The 15,833-nt window shown below is 38.0% G+C and overlaps 1 protein-coding gene and 1 long non-coding RNA gene across 2 annotated transcripts in view; both read left to right on the top strand.

Annotated features, from left to right (window-relative positions):
• The window catches only part of LOC112950165, a 75,374-nt gene extending 64,747 nt beyond the window's left edge, over positions 1-10,627 (top strand). Inside the window, exon 3 of the long non-coding RNA XR_003249969.1 lies at positions 10,472-10,627. This is a non-coding gene — a long non-coding RNA (uncharacterized LOC112950165). The remainder of the gene's footprint in view (positions 1-10,471) is intronic.
• A 38-nt stretch (positions 10,628-10,665) lies between these two features.
• Positions 10,666-15,833, top strand: part of IQCM (IQ motif containing M) — a 54,595-nt gene continuing 49,427 nt past the window's right edge. The window contains exon 1 of the mRNA XM_026042583.1: positions 10,666-10,775. The gene's annotated coding sequence lies outside the window, so the exon portion shown is untranslated. The remainder of the gene's footprint in view (positions 10,776-15,833) is intronic.

Here is a 15,833-nt window from a genome sequence, read left to right on the forward strand (position 1 = left end):
TTTTGGGAAAGGACTGAAAAATATACCTGGCAAATAGTTATGAAGTCTTTGTATATAAGGTACTTGCTAGTGCTAGAAAAGTTCCTTTTTGTTATATGAAGCTATGATACTATTGTATCGAGACCTCTGGAAGATTAGTAGCTATGAGTATAGTATTTCCTATCTGTGCTGTTTTAAGTCTTCGTCAGTAAAGTTATTTTAGTGATGTTTTAGATCAAGGATAGAACTCCAGTAGTGACAGTTCATTGGACGCATCCAGTCCTTGACTGTACTATAGCTTCTGTGAAGACATTCCAAGAAGAAATCTTACTGTATTTGAAATATTTTTCTTAATTTTTTTGTACTTTAATAACATTTTGCAAATTGATTGGAAAAATTATCTGAGTGATTTTTTTGAATAATTCTGCATGAAAAACTCCCAATGAGTACAAATGGAAGCAATGAGCATTTAATAAATAAAATATTTTTAAAGGCTTTATCTTTTCTTTCCAGAGGTAGACAGATATATGAGTGCTGCTGAAGTATTCCACTTTCACAGAAATGTTCTCCAAAGAAGTAACTGATCTGATGTTACAACCACTGTTTGTTGTCATTGCTATTTCCATTTTTAAAACTTTTAATATAAAGTATGGAGGAAAGGAAAAAGTTTGGTAAAATTTGCAGAAGAGAGAAGGTTTACTGAATTAAGTAACATAAATACCTCCCAGAACACCAATGGATTAATATCTTCAAATGGTATTGAGCCCGAGGGATGGCTGAGCGAATGACTGAGGTGGCTTCAGAATGAATCAGTAGCTAGTGTGGCTTCAAAGAGACATTTTGATTTCCACAGAGTTGTTCCCAAAAGGACACATGATATATCAGTTTGGGTGGTAGGATGGGCTCTATGGTGTGTGGTACAGTGGTTATGGGAAGTTGTATTACCTGTTGGCCAAAAAGAGCTAGACTTGTTTTYCGTTACGGATTATTTGACAATCAGTAAGACTTTAGCATATCTATGTGTCCTTGGCTGTGCTGAGTAAGAACTTAATGGGTGACAATTACTACATCCTGCAACAAGAAGCTTAGGAAGTCCTCTGCTGGAGATTTAAAGTAGTTGGCTGACACTCTAGGTGATTTCTCTGCTAATAAGATATTCTATCCTAGTTCCTGGTACTGTTCACTCAGTGATGAAAGTGGTACATCTTTATAGGTTTGTTAGCATAATCTCAACCATGCTTTTTAACTCTTTTGGAACTGTATTTAAAAAATGTATCAATACATCAGGATTCATGACGAAAAGGAATGTGTTCAGGAGTGCTGTGTCCTTCCTTAGTGCTGGTCGCAGTAGTTCRTGTTTTGACTCGTGCTGGATGGTGGCTACACAGGCTCCGCACAGGCAGCCTCTGTACAAGGTCTCTGGCCTCATTCCAGAATCAGAACTAAAAGTTTCTGCAGCACTGACGTATCTCAGTATTGTGGTTCCAAAGGGAAGGTGCTTGACACTTCTAAATAACAAAACTACTCGTGTTGGAAGGTTGTCAGTGTGATGCTTGTTCGCGAAAAAGTGTCTTGAAAAAGTGTCAAAAGTGTTGTCTTGAATTTAGGTTTTGTTTATGAAGGGCCACTCTGCGTGGCACAGATCTAAACCTGCACACTGTAAAATGGAAGCAGGTCTCTGAATGGCCATGATGCTCATGTAAACCTGCCCTGGTTTAGCCCTTATTTTGAAGGGCTAAACCACAGTTCCTAGAACTCATACTAAAATTTTTATGGCTTTATTTTTGCTTCACTGTACCTTTGCTTTTTTCCCCATTTCTATTACATTTAATATTTTATTCCCCTAATATTGGACTTTTCCTAGATGCATATCTTGTTGCTAATACCACTCTGTCTCAAATCTGTTTTGTGGTAAACAAGCTGTTGTAGTATTTTTGCTCAGTACTGTTTATTGTCTTATATTTTCTTTTCCACATATATGTGTGTGTATATAYATATGTATCTTTAGATACAAAAAAAACCCTCAAAATATGATGTTGGTTACAGCATATTACTTGTTTTGACCAGTTATTTGCGCTGGGGAGAGTTAAGGACCAATTACAGCACAGTTTTGTGGATAACTCTGCATCAGCATCTGAAAACTAAGCAGGAAAGCAAAGTAGGTTTGTTCCACTATTGAGATAACAGAACTGACAGGTTCCCAAGGCCAAGGAAAAAGTAATATAGGATTTCGAAGACCTAGTGTTTCCCTGAAAATCCATTATTAGAGAGTAGAGAATAGATAGCATCCTATGGCATGTTCCTTCAACTCAAAATTCAGCGCTTATTGCTATCTCAGTTCCTATGTTATGAATGCTACATGCTGAAGGAGACAGTTTGAGAAGTTATAGGTCTCTTTCAAAGTGTAAATGTATTTCTTTGCTTATTGTTAGTCATTTACGGATGTAAATGAGGCAGAGAAGTCTTTGGCAATCAAAGAGAAACTTCTCTTACCTGTTAATTTCTCTTACTGGAAAAGGGCCACTTGATCCTGCTGATCTGTGCAGTATTTAACGTTCACCAGCATTTTTTTCTGATATGCAGTATTTTCATATGCTACTTTTCTCTCTCCAGCAGATGGAGATATTTGCAGCTGACCCTATAGTTTTCCATTTTTCTTGAACCTTTAACATTTGCTCTTATGATTCAACCTGATACATTTTTTTCCCAAGTGACTGCTAGAGGTAATAGCATTTTGGGATTGATCGGTAACTTTGCAGAGAGGAGCCTTACCATGATGTCAYTGGTGTATTTCTCTGCAGCAGCCACTGAGCTGTCTCCTCTCTGCTTCCCAATAAAAAAGTGATGAGCACAGGTCTTAGAAGAGCAACCAAGAGAAAATGCTTATTAAAACAAATATTGTAGGTGTCAGTAAACCAGATGACCAAAACTTTCGTAAACTGTAATAGGCTTCTTTTGTGTGTACGGAGAAAAGAAAGTGCAGGCACCAGAGAAGTGAGGAGGACTGTGAGTACTGTTAAAATGMTACCATCTTAGCAACAGCTCCAGCAGTTGAGTTGTTGCCCATAGCACCACTGTATAGATGAAGAAAAACAAAACAGACCATGTTTGTCATAAAACTCGAGAAATGAGCTTGTTTGCTCTACAGTCAGGAAAAACAACCCCTCCTCCTGACTTAGATTGTTTTTGGGGGGGATCAGTCAAATTCCTGGGCATTCACCAGTGAACTACCTGAGCAAAAATGCAAAGGTGCTTCAGAAGGAAGACAGGTTCAGTTTGCAAGGTGCTTGACCCACCTATGAGCCAGGTAATACTATTATCCTGCTGTTCTTACAGCAGCTGCTTTTGTCCAGTTAGTCCCTTCAGCTTTGACTTGTGGAAAAAACGCTTGCCACAATTGGGTGGTATTTCTTTGCATTTCTATTTGTGTATTGCCAACTAAATGAGGTCAGATGAGATGAACTGTCCTTGTCTGCACTGTGGGCCCTTGGCTCTAGTCTATCCTGAGTCCGTGCTTACATCTATCCTCCAGTAAACGAGGGAGAGACCATGAACTCAAGCACTGCACTCCTGCAAATTGAAGTTTGTACCATTCAAGTAGCTTTCTCCAAGAGATTTCTCCTGTATCCCTTAACCTGGAAATTGTGACTTCGTCCTGGTTTGTTTTTCTCTTACTTGTGTAGTTACACATACTTGTACAGACAATTCTCTTCTCCACAATGAGTATTGAGGAYCTGCCTAAGGAAGTGTCAAGAGTTTGTATGGGAGCTTCAGAAAGAGTACCTGGTAGGCCTGTGTTAAGACAAACTCTTCACTCATGTCATATAATGTAACACAGTATTAACAAGGAATGATAGCGAGCGAGTTGCTCACCTCCTAAGAGGTTCAGGCCATACTGTTCCCAAGTAGCCTTTTAAATTTATTTTTTAATAAAGCTGTAGGAAAATRCTGCTGCAAAAACCATGAGGAGGTCTTCTGATGCAGAATTATTCAACATCCAATATCCTGACCTGTGGTAGTCTGAAAATCACCTCGTGGTGATCTACAAAGTAACTGCGAAACCCGGAAATCCTACACTGAAATCCAAACTCAAGCATCACCATTAAAAAAAAATCTGAATGTTCCATTAAACAACATACTATTACTTTGCCAAGCAATTGCATTCTCTTACRTAAAGCTTAGGACTTTATCATTTTTCCTGTCTGTGCCAGATAAAGGTGGTTCATTGTGTATGACTTTTTTCCCCCTCAAACCCRTCATCACTGTTTAGTTAGGTAGTTAAATCTGTGGATCTGTCCATCCACAAGCAGGGTGAACTGTAGTTATACCATTGYTGGGTATAGTTGTCCAACTTCTGATAGCAGTAACTATGAGAAGATTCCCTTAACAGTCTAATTCTGTGTTTTTCAGTGCTTTTCCTTATATTTAACCTAAATCTCGCTTACTACAAATTCACCAGGCTTTTTTTTTTCTTGTCAGGCCTGTGGTGGATAGCAAATACCCTTCGCAGATAACTAGGTACCGAAAGTCCTTGTTTTTCCCATTCAGTCTTTGTGTTAATCATCTATCTTCCCAGAAGATTTTATTTTTGGTGAATGGAAGTGGAGGGAGAAAAAAATAATTGTTCTTCCCAAAGCCTATTTTTGCTTTCATCCTGCATTTTGGGTACCTTCCCACTAGCTAACTTCCAAATACAGTGTGAGAAGCACTATTTCTAATAAGTGCACTCCAAGGTTATTCCCTGCTATTAATAACAGGTAAGAATGCAGTAGGGAGCCTAGCTGGAATGAGTTTGTTCTGTGTTAGAAATAATACTTTAGAGGTAAAAACAATGTGGTAGATTTGAAAAGAAGTGCAGATTCATTTCAGGGAGACATCTCAGAAAAATAAGGCCCTGCTTATCTTGTCTGCTATTTGACTGAAGTTACCTACTTCCACACTGTAATTTTCAAAAATCAGATCAGGAACTCCAGGATCATTTTGATGAAGAAGTATTTTCAATGATTAGAATTAAGAGGATCCTCACGGAGCCTCCTGCTGCTGCTGCTCTAGTCATTGTTTCAATAACACGGAGTTACCCTGCAGTGATGGTATCAAACTCKGCTGCTTCCTGTGGTGCATTCAGAGGTCAGCCGCAATGAGAATACAAAAGCCCGTTTGACAGAATAAAAGGAAAACTGCAACCTTATAAATCACCATGAAATTGATGTCTTAAGAAAATGGGATTACTTTTTTTCCTCAGATAGGAGGATAAGGGAATAGGTTGTATTTCTGGACATCTTTTCTAAAAGACAAGTAAAGGCCCTTCAGAATTTACAGTCACATAATGTAGTGTTGGTTTTAGCTGGAATTGCCACAATGTGATAGGTTGAAGGTGACCTTTCTGTCTGCATTCATCTGTACTTGGTGAGAAATTTTTACCTGTACTGTAATTCTAAGCTGATTTTTGAGAAAAAGAGCCCATGGCATTTTAAATTTTGGAAAAAGAGCTTCCATGTTTTCAAATATGACAGTAGTTCATAATCAGGAAGAGAATGCTTGTGTTGTATTACTGTATTATTTGAAAACTTAGAGTTGAACTTGATCTTCAAAGTTCTAACCTTTGATTGGGATTCAGGAATTCCTCTGTTCTTCCTTATTTCAATGAATTCAAAGCTAGAAGGACCCATTAAAATAGACTATTTTCCTACATAATTACAGCTGAGGAAATCCTTCCATTGGAAGTATCTATTTAGAACAGACAGATGATTTTAAACGTTTCAGATCATGGAAAATCTGCTACATCTCTAGTATTAGCTTGCAACGGCTACCTTCACTGTTAAACAAATASACTTTATTTTTATTCTAGTCACTGGATTCTGTGATACCTCTCTAAGCCTGATTAAAAAGCCAGCTTCTCTGAAATCTTCATGCTATGTAGGCACATGCAGACTGATTTGTTGCACAAACCTTCTTCTATTATTACAGAAGTTTTTCTCCCTCACAGTAAGTAGGGAAATGAAAGGCTAATACTTGGCATACAGATTTACTCCTTGAATCTTTGCTTTTTAGGAGCAATATGCTAAGTGTTCTTGGTTTGCAGAGGAGCAAGTAATTCCTTTACTAATTTTTTTAACAGATATTTTCTGTATGTAGTGACGAGGATTTAAAGGAATCCTTGTCCATTCAACTTTTTCTGAATTCTTCTAATGTAGTTTTTTTAAAAGAAAAATAATCCAAACCTCTCCAAAAGCATAAGAGAACTTCTTTCTAGACTCCATTTTATGTCTCATACGGCTTCATTTTCTAGTCTTAAGGTTTCAGGTGTCAAATGATCCTTTAATTTGCTTCTGAATCTGTTCCAGATTTTTTTTTTGTGTTTTTATAAATGCAAATGCTAGATCAGACATACTGTTCCAGCAGTGGTGGCAGCAGTTTTGTATTCAAAAATAATGCAAAGCTCTTTTCGGTATTTCCTTATATATCCAAGGTTCAAATGAGGTCATTTAGCAACAGCATTGCCCTGACATCAGTCTGTTACTCACCTGCAGTTATAGAACAACTTTTTTTTCCCCCCGTTTCACACCCTGTAAATGTGACCTGCTTTCTACGTGCCTAGATTTATGACTTTGCTTTTGGCTTTATTAAAATTTATCTTGTTCGAATGAAGCCACCTAACCAATTGAGGCAGATCATTCTATAGAACATTTGCCTTATTACTTGCCACTCCACTAGTTTTTGCATGTTCTGCAAGTTTTGCCAGTAATCACTTTTTCAATGATCTGGAAGAAAATACAAAGATACTGAGGATTTGAGGTTTAGATTATGGATAGACTGTATTTGAAATACTAYGCTTAGATAGACATTCCTCATTTGCAACTGATAAGGAATGTTTAATGTAGCAGGTATACCTAAAATACCTCAGTTATACCTAAATTATTGTAAGCTTTAAGAATAAACATTAATAACTTTAATTGTATTAAATACAATTATTTAATCAACCCGTTACCCTAAAGATCAGCAAGGATGTGGTAGTTTAAAGTATGGGAATTAGTCAACTGCTTTGCAGTTATGTAAGGGTACGATATTTTGACTAATTTTCTTCTTTCAAGAAAAATGCTAAAGCTTGCAGCTGGAGTGCTCAAGGTACATTTCTCCATTTCCATAAAATCAATTAAACTTTTGGGGGAGATAAGAAAGCTGCATTTCACAACCACACTTTTTATTTATAGAATATAAACTCCATATGTTATTTAAATTTTAAAATAGCAGTTCATCCTAAGCTCACAGGAGGTTACTGCTTCCTGATGTCCCTGCCTAGCCATAGGGAATGAAAGATGATGCCAGCAAATGGTGTCGGGTGTCTTGATTATCATGGATCTGTCCTGTAGATGCGCTCTGAAGCGGTGTAAGCTGATCTAAGTCAGAACAATTGTAGTCCCTCCCTCCCAGTGTCCAGAGCCTCATGTTTTGTATGAACATCAGCATCCATCTGGCTCTTGTGGTGAGCTGACTCAGGGATTTAAACTAACTCGAAGCTACAAGGATGGTGGTAGCSATGCAGAATTGAGTTTTTTCCTTGGACAGGGACCTGCTAGTTTAGCAGTGCTGTAGGTATCTGAGAGCATGAGGAAGGCCAGTACTAATGTAAATTGCATTTAGCAGCCTGTGTAAATATTCTTAAGTCTCTCGTGGGCCTGTTGGCTTTCTGTGCTGGAGAGGCATCATTTTCCAGATTAGGTCCTGGACAACAATCACCCTTRAAGTTGGGATCACTGATAAAGAGGATCCGATTACATCTTGCACTTACACTTTTCAAAAACTGTTGCCTTTAACTGATGACTAATGTAGTTCCTATTCTCACATCAGAGAGATTTTTAATCTTAATTAAAAGTATAAGACTTGTAGAGGAAAAAAAGATGCACAATGCACAGGTTACAGTAATGTTTGTTTTCCCCATTGCTTCTTACACTGTGGTGATAGGCTGGGAGCTAGGGTCTTATTTCTTCAGACAGCCCAGTCGATAAAGTAACTTCAGATAGTTCCCCCTGCATCTGATTTCTGTTGATTTTATTCCTTTCAGTTTGTTAAATGCATCGATCCATCTTGGTGAACATAAGTTTGTGATTTAGCCAGAGATTCAGGAGAAGATGTTTGCAGATCATACTTAGGAAAGTGTTTCATAAAATTCAAGTATTTACTAAAATCTTTATCCTGGCCTATTCTTGCTTTAATGCCAGGTAAACTTGGACCAACTGTCAGATGACTAAAATAACATTCATACAGTAAATTTCCTAATGACCAGGTAACATTTAATATTGCTAATTGTTGAGAATAACTCTGTCCCAACAATATGTAGTATCTCTCAACCTTGCACCTTTTACTACCTGAAGAATTGGAGAAGGGCTTCTACAACATGTAGTGATAACTATACTGTTTTGCTAGGCCTGGGATTTGGGGTATTCAGTGCTCAGATGATTTCCTGAATATTAAGGACAGGATCTTTAAGAATGCCTATGTTGGTGCAGCTCCACTTCTGCTGGAATCGGTGGCACTTCACTTCCTGCTAAAGATGGRTTGTGAGAATTGGAAGTTACCTGTTCAACTACATTTCCTTAAGGAGTTGTAGCTCCATAATCGAGTTTAAATGTGTGTAAGGAGCTGGAAGGAGAATGTGTAAGTCATGGTTTGTCACAGTGCACATCARTTTTTGTTAGGCAGGAGCTGTCCTTGGTGATAATTAATATTTTAATTCAAATGTGATATATCACTCAGGTACACAAAGGCATTAAGTGAGAAGCTTTTGGACAAGTAAATGATTTGAAATGAAATGTATGGCACTGTTTGCATATAGGAAAATTGTCATAGTTTTTGAATTTTCACCTCACTCAGGTACTTTCCCTTCCCTTGTCCATGACTATTAAATCAAGTATGTCCGAACGGGGCCCGGGAAGCCTGAGTGCAGGCCTGCGAGGGGTGTCCGTGCTCAGGCCTGGCCCTGGGACACTTGCTGGGGAAGTGGCTGTGGTGGGAGCATCCGTGTTGTYACCTTCCTTCCCACCCCGGCCGGGCACCCAGGGAGGCTGCTTCAAGAGGCCATGCATAAAGTGGAGAGGATTGGCCTGAATTTTTACCAGGGACATTTCATTTTGAGAAGTATGAGAGAAAGGGAGAGCTGTAGAGTCATTCATATTGGAGGCTTGGTGTGCCCTTGGCTGAAGCTACATGTTCTGAGACACCGAATCACCCCTGACAGGCCTCTTTCATAAGCTAAATAAAGGTGCTAGGTGGTTTCTGGTACAGATTTATCAAACCAGCAGCAAACTACAGRATTTGCTTGTTGGCCTTTCCTTCCAAAGCTCAGGTGCTAGTGCGAGCGCGTGCTAAGCCTAGTGTGTGCGCTGCTTGTCTGGCATGGCAGCATTACAGGCTGTGGCAAAACCAGAGCCCAAGCCAGAGCATTGATGGAAGGGAGGGACTTGATAAAAATCCTCTGTGATTCTTGCTGTAATTCACCTCTGCAGAAGGTGTGCAAAGCAAATGTCAGTTAAAGCAATCCAAGGGATACATTTGGTCCTAGGCATGGAGAGTTCTGAGGTGAATAGGCACATTATGGTAGACAGTTTAGGTCAAGCTGTGGCAAAAGTGGGCATTAAATAGGAGATTAAGCTAGTAAAAATATTTTATTAAACTGTATCTCTATCTGCCAGTAACTCTTCCTGATTAAAGTGCCTGTAATTCTTCCTATGTGAATATTAAGATCTGCACTAACATAGCGATCCCTGTTAGAACAGGGACCTAAAATAACGTTCCATCTTTATATCTGTGAGCTACCTGCCATGCTGCAGATGTGACAGAATACTAAATAGCAGTAACGTATTTAAAATATGATTACAACTGTTTGACACTTGTAATCACATGATGGGGCAGCTGTATTATTAGGTTGTCTTTAGGAAATTGAATTACTTTGATAAAAAATGGAAATGACTGTTATTTAAATGGGAGCCTGTTTGCATAGAACAGGCAAATGGTAACTGACCAGCTGCTAAATAGGTGTGAAACACTAATCACAAATTTCTGGATCATAGGTGGAGGAATTCTTGCCAGAGACTTTTTGTATTATGACACTTAACCTAAATGTAAGAATTTCAGTCAGAAGAGCTTTGAAGATTTCAAAAGTACATCTCAATTCATATTCCTCTTTCAGATTACTCTTAGATACAAATAAAGAAGAATAAGTTAGATGATAGATCTTTGTTTCATGTTGTTGGATTTTTTGACACCTCTGGGAAAACTGCATGTTTATTTCATTGTTATTTTATATCAGTGGTCTGGGGATAATTCAGTGCAGAAGAAATAATTTAGGACTATATAGTGTTTAGTAACTTATAGTGTTTAGTAACTTATAGTGTTTAGTAACATATAGTGTTTAGTAACTTATAGTGTTTAGTAACTTATAGTGTTTAGTAACGTATAGTGTTTAGTAACGTATAGTGTTTACTTTTATCAACAGAAACCCATTGGCTTTGAATCCTCCCAGCACCTTTCTGTACCTTATTCCAAGTGGAGCTCAATTCAAACTCCTATAGATGCCCCTTCTATTTCTGAAAAAAACAGCAGCCCTCATGGCATGAAATCTTCTGGAATGACAAGCTCAAAAAGATGTTTTCCCCAAGTCTCTTGCTTAGAAGAAGGCTTGTGCAAACCACCTGGAAGCCCATTTCCTGTAAGGTTCATCCCTGCATCTCCTGAGAAGGCTGTCAAAGGTTTTAAGACTTACGTCTACCGGTCTCCACAGTATAATGTGGAGCAAGAAGGTGAGAAGTGTTTCCTATCATATGTAATTCTCAAAATCAGAAGAAAATGAGTATTTTACTGTTTGCTTATTGCTGTCTTTTCTGTCATGTGGGCCACACTCTCTTGTGACTTCACACTGGTACTTTTACATGTAAATTAATAGGGTTTGGCAGTGTATGAGCTGTATTATGATCTTTTCAAGGTCTACAAGCATAGAATAACTTGCTTTATGAATAATGGCCAGCACTAAAGCTGCACAATGAAAAAATCTCAAGCAAAATCCTGAATGTTTTAAGAAGTATTTTCTTTTTCTCACAAAAAATTGCTTTTTCTGTAGAAAGCAAATAATCTGGATGCAAAATACTGATTTGTCAAAAGCTCTGCTTTTCATCAAAGCAGAATATTGTTATTCAAAATTTTCTATGTCAAAAATGACCCTTACATTTTATTTCCACAATTTCTTTGAGTCTCTCTGATGTGCAACTTAATGAGGTAAGATGGCATGGGAATCATGTGACTGTCCTGTGACTTTCACATGTTATCAATTGAAGTGCAGTGGAAGGCTGTGGTTTGGGCTTGCTTTATTTAATTCCCTGATGTTCTTGTGAAGTTAGATTTTTTTTCACTTAAGATCATAAGCTTTCAGTTTCAGAAGAGTTTCATTTTCCATGCATCTGTGTTTTATTTTAAAGACTGGAATTTAGTACCCTTTTAAACGTGAACGTCCTGGCTTTGTATATTCTACTGCAATTTTCTAAAGAGGAACACCCCTATAATATTAAACTTTTGTACAAAGATTGCCAACATTTTTAAACCTGGCCTGCTGGTAAGTTTTTAATAAGTGCCACAGATTCTTCTTGAAGTAAAACAAAAGCATTTTAAAAGGCTTCTGAATGCCTATCTCTGAAGGAGAAAAAATACAACTTTGATTTTTCTTTTTTTTTTTTTGCAAAGTTAATTTGGAGCTATTTAGCACCAAGAAACCTGTTTTTTTTTTTTTTTTTTTGCAAAGTTAATTTGGAGCTATTTAGCACCAAGAAACCTGTTTAAGCTTTACTCCTTTGCCTTTGTTTAGAGATAAATCTCTTTGTTCCTAGAGATAGGAATGAAATCACTAAATATTGCAAGGTATAAACCGAATCCAGTTTCCTGTCATCTTTTAACCTATAGACTTTTATTCTGTACAGTTGACCCAGCTCCCACAGTACTSTGGCATTTGGTAAGATCAGAAGGAAAAATGGTCTCCTTTGCTTTTTAATAGGAATGTTGAAAAAGTCTACTCAGCAATTCTGAAGCTCCAAGGATCTATTTTTACGTCTAGATTTATTTTTTACTTTGTTTTTCATCGTGAAGGAGTGCATCTGCCTTTGCTGGATGACGCCTCCTTTCAAATACTCCGAATCAAGGAGCCTCTCTGTAGATATCTGTATAGATGTCCAAGGAGTTAAGCTGCAGCTAACAGGAACTCATAGAGGACACTGATAGTGATATGCAAGTGTGTACGTGTGTGAAAACATTGTAGAAAGGAGACCTGATTCTTGCACTAACTTACCTCAATAGCTAAGTTAGCCCAGCAAGAAGATGCTGATATCTGTTGTCTAATTGGAGTAGGTGTGCTTCACTGGGTTTCTTCAGCCACAAAAGAAAGTGTTTCTGCAGAGAGAAAATGTCTAGTAAAGTTATACCTACAAGGAAAATCTTAGAGCAATGAAGAAAAAAATATTTTAAATCTATATTTTCATCAACTCGCATTTTGTTCCCCTTGTACTGCTTTATTTCTTGAGCTACTGGTATTGTTATAGGTTGAATTATCTCCTTTTCTGTTTTTCTTTATTCTTGTGTTGGTAAAAGTGCAAAATAGACAGTATTAGTTCTATTTCTCCATTAAAATTCTCATTCTCCAAGAGAACAGTGCTGAGCCTGCCACCTTCCCAAGATTTCACCTTCACTCCTAAAGGAAGGTTTGTAACACCTTGAATTGTAATTGTCTAAGTGAACACAGTTATTGAGTTGCATCTCTTCTAACGCTTTCATGATTTGGGGACTCTTCCGTGAGGATAAAGAATAAAATAGCTCCCAAGGAGGTAGTGTGAGCTTTGCTGTGCTGTTGCACTGGAGTAGACACGAGCTGCTAGAGCAAACTCAGCAAAGCTACAGGGCCCTCTTCCTAGCAAGTAACACCCCACTTGCTTAAGTCGGTGATGTTCCAGTGGACTTCAATGCGGTTACTATTCAGAGCAGAGATTTCAGGAATGGCTCAAAGCATGTTAATAGCCCCACTTTCTATACTATGTTAATAAAATCCCACAAATTTCATTATAAAATCACACAAATTCCATGAAAAAAACTCCTACCTAAAATAATCAATCTTCTAATTTCCTATATGTCTCAGCACTAACCTTTTTTAAATAGTAGTGAAGCTAGATTTCCTTTGCCTTCTGTGGTATTGGAAATGCGTAATATGTTAACACTGTATTTGTTTCACTGCTTAAGTGCAGGCAAGCAGATTTATTCATTTTAGCCCTTGATAACTGCAGCCTTTCAGAGTGCTCTCCTCCTCATTAAGTTTTACTAAATACGCTGTTGTTTTTTTCTAAATATAAGTGGCAAAGAAAAGCATCCCAGGCATGTAATTTCAGTAGTATCTTCTTCCCTTATGACTCATTACTGCTGAAATCAACACAACTTGGGATGTGCTCAGGAACTTCAGTACCTCTTTAATGTTTTCAAATAGTAACATCTATGTATGTTTATGACTTCATGCTCTGCCTTAGAGTTTGTCCTAGCAAGTGCTTCTAGCTGTTAAATTGTTGTACTTTGTAGCAAATAAGGTCCTTGCGCTTTGTAAAAAGCGAGAGAATTATTATTGATTATTTAGTTGAGCTTAACAGCTGCACTGCTGCAAAAACAGACCCCTTTTGTCAGCCCATGTTTTTTTTAACATGCAGATTTGTTTGGGACTTGCAGCATATATTGAAAAATAGCTGATGAGGTTGGTTTTGTTTTGTTTTCCTTCAGGACATGACCAAACCCTTCCTTTCATTATCTTCCTTCATTTAGAGACAGTAATGCCTCTGGTTTTGAACCTCTGTGTATATTCTTGCAGACCTACTTACTGCAGCCTGCTGTCCACTGCAATGAGTGGCTTTGGATATAGAGAGGGAAAGGAGAAGAAAGATGGGGTAGATACCCAGGAAAGGAAGGAGTATTTTCAGGGAATAGCAGTGACCTAAAAGACCCTCCTTTAAGAGGTGGTTGAAGAAAGAAGGCTGGGAAGGAATCTGTACGGGAGGAAGGACACAACCATTCTTTGCCATGCTTACACACGTGTTTGTGTAGAGGCTATACGAGAGAGGGATCTTACAGAGACATTATATTAAATCATGAAGGAATGTCATCACAAAATGCTGCCCCCTGTGCATTGATATCAGAATGGCTGATGTTTGAATGAAGTTTCATGAATCTGCAGTTTGGCAGTACTGCTGGTTTGGGGACTCTAGTCAAAGGGCAATTTTCTGGATCCATTTCTGGAATGTTAGCGGGAGAATTGTGCGTGACATTACTCCATCACTGTTGTTCTGCATCTGTGTAGTGTATTCAAAGGTTTGTGGCATCTAAATATAGCAAATAAATGAGCTATCCTTCAAAGCTCAAAGTGCCAGTAAAACTGTGAAGTATAAAATGGAAGTGCCAGAATATGAGAGATGTTGCAAACTGGCGTGTAAAGAGGACAGAATATCAGCAAGAAGAGCCTTGTGATTTAYACTAATATTAAGTCATCTCATAGAAGATGCCTACCTGGCATTYGGAGCAGTAGTGCCATGTGCTGGGAGAGTTCAAAGATATCCTGTGAAGCCTTTTTGTGTGCATGATGATACATAAAGAAAGCTTGAAAGGTCTATGTCACTGAGAGAATTTTTCTGCTTGACTTCTACATTTGAAATTCAAATTTTCTGTGTTGATTGGGGAGCTAATGAAATGTTAATAATCACAAGAAGCAAGAGGCTGAAAGTTGTGCAACTCAAAGGATAGAGGGTTTAGGGTCAGTCTGCTTAAAATGGAGTTTGCGAAAATTCATAAACCTACTGAACACAAAATGGAAGATATACCACAAAATAGAGAAGGCCGGTCTCCCTTGTATCTTCAATGTGAAGTGAATAAAACTGTCCTGATGGAGCATGTGAATTTGCCTATAACATAGAACATGAAAAAAAAAAACTGATAACGTGTGTTGAATCAACATGTACATATTTTAAACAGTAGGGGAATGATCCCTGGACAAAATGATGTAAAAATTAAAAAAAAAAAAAATCATAGGGAACATCTTATTTCTGTGCTGCTGCATACCATCTTTACTGCTCCAGGTTTGGCACTCCACGTATTGGAGCTACATGATTTGATGGTAGCTTTTTCCTTTTTCATACTTGAATGCCGGAGGACTTTGCATGAGTCTTTTGCCAGGCTTTTCATGGGTGTTTTCCCAGGGAGAGAGCTGCCCCTGTGAGTGGATGCAGGTTGCATTTGCTGGATTGAGGTAAGAGAAGCTGATATGATCAGTCATAGTTGATGGAAAGCCTGAATCTCACTTCAGAAGCAAGGATGCATTTGCCAGTGTGCTGAAGCGGGGTGGATGGTGCTCGGAGGAAGGAGCCTCTGCAGTTCTGCCTGGTCCCTTCAGTTCTTCCCTTGCACTGTGGTGTGATTACAGAGATACTAAAACAATACAGCAAACAAACAAAATATGCCTGTTCGTAAGTGAACACAATATAAAATATAAAACATAAATATGTTGTGTGCTGAACAATAACGCACAACACAATTAGAATATGTTAATTTGGGGAAGTAAGTACAGAGGACATATTCTTATTTTGTAAGAAAAGCTTATGGAGGGATAAGACAAGTTAGGGGAAAGGAAGGAGTTTTTATAGTGTACCCATATTTGAAGTCTATTGAGTGTTTTTGCTATCTTTGGATCTTCTAAAACAATTGCTGCATTTGTACATTCCTAATGAGATCTATTCTAAAGCAGTTTTTGTGCTTAAAAGTGTTTTGGTTTTCTCTATGCTTGTGAATATAAA

The sequence above is a fragment of the Nothoprocta perdicaria genome, unplaced genomic scaffold (assembly GCF_003342845.1).
Source record: "Nothoprocta perdicaria isolate Ctin4 unplaced genomic scaffold, notPer1 scaffold_31, whole genome shotgun sequence".
NCBI lineage: Eukaryota > Metazoa > Chordata > Aves > Tinamiformes > Tinamidae > Nothoprocta > Nothoprocta perdicaria.